Raw genomic sequence first — 3760 nt, forward strand, 5'->3', positions numbered from 1 at the left:
TCCTCAGGGCATCATGGGACCCTCATGGGAAGTGGCTCCTCATCCACCAGGTCACCAAAGACAAACAATGTTCCTCCAGTCCAGGGTTACAAGACATCTGGGTTTTCCCAGACACGTCCTCTTTTGGGGTCCTCCCGATGTTGCTGTGCTCAGCACCAAAGTGTCCCGCTGGCACTGGCATGCAGCAGGACAGGGGAGGCACCGGCTTCTCCAGCAGGGCAGGGAGCTGGGGAGGGCAGCAGGGAGCTGCGTGCCCTCCAGGAGACACTTGCAGGGCTGCGGGGAGCAGGGGGCTGCAGGTCGGGAGTGAGGGGCACCAGGGCGGGAGGCAGGGGGTGGTGGGTCGGCAGCTCAGGGAACAAGCAGTGCCAGATGCCTGTGGCTTGGGAGTGACAGGCAGCTGCAGGGCTGAGGTGGCTGTGGCTTGGGAGTGAGGGGCAGGGGCAAGGCACAGACATATCTTTGCCCCACCCCCACAATCATATTATACCCCCTCCTTCCTTTCAGGTGTCCTCTTTTTTGAAACTGGAAATATGGTAGCCCTACTTCAGTCAGAGGCTGCAAGCTGAGCTCTGTGCCAGTGTGAGGCTGTCCTGAATCTCGGTGTGACCCCTCATGCCGGGCGGCGCAGGCTGACCCCAGGGCGCAGTCAGGACCGAGGGGCTCGAGTGCCGTCGGTGCAGCCACAGACACGCTCCCCTGCAGCGCTGCAGGCACAGGGCGACTGGCGCCGGGAGCCAGGCCCTCGTCTGTCCCAGCAGCCTGTCCCCAGGGCTCTGCCGGCCGTGTCCAGCTGTGGCCCTCAGGGCACTCCTGCGCCTGCGCTCTCACCCCAGGAGCTACCAATGGACCATGAGCAAATCTTTCCTCACCGTTCTCCCAAGTCCGTTGAACCTCGTATATCTCCTGGTTGCAGTAGACCTGGACTCAGTCAGGCCTTGCACCAAAGGCCTCCCAGGAGAGCGTGTGCAGGTACCAGGAGCAGGCTGGGGGTGAGCCATAGCGTGGGCAGTGCAGCGCCAGGTGAAGGGTTATGGGGACGAATCCCAAGGAGCAGTGAGGTCTCTCAGGGGATGTCTGCATGGTGCAGCATGGCCCCATGCTGGGATTGCTGTGCCGATTGTATGTGCAGCCCCAGACCCAGGAATATCCTGGCCCCTCACACTGTGCCATGCCTGGGGGCACTGTTGTATGTAGGGGGGCAGGGGGAAACTCTGGGAGTCCCGCCCTGGGATGAAACTTTCACAACACGGGCTGATGGGAAGCCCCAAAATGCAGCCCCTCCCCTATCACCCTCGAAGCCTGGTCCTGCCTCTGGGCTTGCATCTCCTCTCTCCTTCCAGGGCCCTGCGCCTTGACAGTGAGGCACGCAGAGCTCAGGAGCCGGGACTTATGGGCTTCTCCCATGAGTGACCATTATGTTAATGTGCACCCAGGGAAAGGCACCCCGAGTCCCCTTGTGCACTCAGCCTGAGACACCTCCGAGGTTTCAGAGCGGTGTCATGCTGAGCACCTGCCTTTGAATACCAGCCCCATCAGGAGACTCAGGTGGGGCACTCAAAGCGGAGGCACACCCAGCCCAAAGTGGTTTCTGCCCTGGGTCCTCTGTCCCCCAGGGCTGCTTTGACTGGGGTCCATGTGCTGTGCAGGAATAAACTCCAGAGTAATATGCCCAGCAGTTTATTCATGTGCATTAATAGCACATGTAGCACCACCCTGTGACTTTTTCCAGCTAGAGAAGCTAGTGGCTGCTGGAAGAACTTCCCTTCATTATACACGTAGTCTGGGACACCAGTGTCTATCTGGCAACACGCTGCACCATGGCATCTGCTCTAAGGCAAATGTTTGGTGTGGTCTGGACAGGGTGGGAGCACCGGGGACATACACCCAGCTTGGTACCGTGACTCCTGCACCTGCCTTCTCAGTCCCAGCAGGGTCCCTCAGCCCTTCACCTCCTCCCCGAGGAGAGAAACCCACCCCACGCTCAGCCTGGCACCCTGCCAGGGCAATTTTGCCCTGCCGCAGACATCTCCGTACAAGCAGTCCTCAGCACCCTGGGTGGGAGCAGGGTATGGGAGAAGGCCATTTGCTGGACTGATCTACATTAACTGTGCTTGCTTGCTTCCCTCCTCAGACCTGCTGAAGACGCTCTCAGGGAGCAGACACCAACTCTTAGTAGCGTCACTGAGGCCTGATTCTGCCTATTCCTCTGCCCCCATTCTCCCTCTCTCTCTCAGCCCCTCTCCATCGCCTGCCTCTGCTCTCTATGCCACCTCTGCCAGCACGGCAGGCACCAAAACTGCAGGCACCAGAGCCCGAGAGAAGACTCTGGGTGCTGACAAGTGAATAAGAGCCCAAGAGCCCCATTCAGGACACTGGGGCAGGTGCAGCAGAGGCACTGACCTGTCACCTGCAGTTCCAGCAGAGCATCACCTGAGGAGTCATTGGACTGGACGAAGCAGGTGTACAGCCCGTGGTCAGAGGGTCGGACACTGCGTATTCTCAGGGAGATGCTCCCGTTGGTGAGGTCGTCCTCCACAAGTTGAGTCCTGCCTCGGTATGCAGACATCTGCTGCCCGTCCTGACCCTGTCCCCCTCGGTACAAGTGCACATAGGAAGAGAACCCAGGCTGGAGCCACCGCACCTCCATGCTCTCAGCACTCATGGGGGGGGACAGGTGGCAGGGGAGGACAGCGTCCTCTCCCATGGCGACAACGACTGGCTGGCCTGGTCCAATCACTCTGAACTGGGCTGGGGAGCAGAGCAAGACACCAGAGAAAGGAAGAGTCAAGAACAGCGTTAGTGCAGCTGCAACAGGGCAGCAGAGTGTGTGTGTGGACAAGGGCAAAACTGCATGCCCTGCAGCCTGGCTCCAAAGGGCACATTGCAGCATGGGACCTCACAGCAGGGCCTGCCCCTGCACCCATCATCATCAGGTGTGTTTTCTGGTGCACCCAGGTCCCTAGAATGAGAGAAGGGCCCTGTGGGGGTGGGCACCCACTGGAGACCCTGTGCACTGAGGGGCAGCACCTCTTGCTGCCCCCAGGCACAGGGGAGGGAACCAGGCAGGTAGGGGTGGTGGGGGAAAGGGATGGGCTTTCAGGCCACACCTTAGTCCAGAGGTCAGCAACCCCTGGCAGGTGTGCTGAACATGGCACACAAGGCCATTTTGCTTGGCACACCACCGCCAGCCCAGGCCCTAAGCAGCTGCTGCCACCCACGGAGCCCGGGTTGCTCCCAGCAGGCAGGTGGAAGGCTGCAAGCCCTGATGCAAGCAGACTGGGCTGCATGGCCGGCTGCAGCCAGGAGGCTGCAAGCAGCTGCTCTGGGCTCCAGCATGTTGGCACTCTGGTGCTTTCCAAGGTAGACATTATGGGCTTTTTTCAGCAGACCAGCCAAAACAAGTTGCCTACCCCTGCCTTAGTCCATGGGGCTGCAAGGGGTGTCTCAGTCCCAGGCAGGCTGCAGTTACAGACTGATCAGAGGAGACAGACTGATCAGAGCAGTGGAGCAAAGACTGAACATGTTCACCAGTGACTGAGACAGCCAGGCCAGTGTGAGAGACCACATCCCAGGGCAGTAAGTGCCAAGGGGCAAGGTCTCTACAGAGCAGTGGATGCAGGGCAGGAAGGGACAGGAAGTAGCAGGCGTTGGGCTGGTTCAGGGAGGGAGGGTGAAGCCGAGATGGCAAGTCCAGCAGCTGGGAGATGCAGGCCTGCAGGGAGGGGTCCAGAGGGGGAGGTTCAGTGCCTGCCCTGGG

The 3760-nt window shown here is 60.2% G+C and overlaps 1 pseudogene; it reads right to left on the reverse strand.

Moving 5' to 3' along the window:
- Nucleotides 1–2264: 2264 nt before the first annotated feature.
- LOC149851688 (myelin-oligodendrocyte glycoprotein pseudogene) lies at nt 2265–2707 on the reverse strand (annotated as a pseudogene).
- Between the last annotated feature and the right edge of the window lie 1053 nt (nt 2708–3760).

The sequence above is a fragment of the Crocodylus siamensis genome, unplaced genomic scaffold (genome assembly GCF_052110815.1).
Source record: "Crocodylus siamensis isolate JL-2025a unplaced genomic scaffold, ASM5211081v1 HiC_scaffold_485, whole genome shotgun sequence".
Taxonomy (NCBI): domain Eukaryota; kingdom Metazoa; phylum Chordata; order Crocodylia; family Crocodylidae; genus Crocodylus; species Crocodylus siamensis.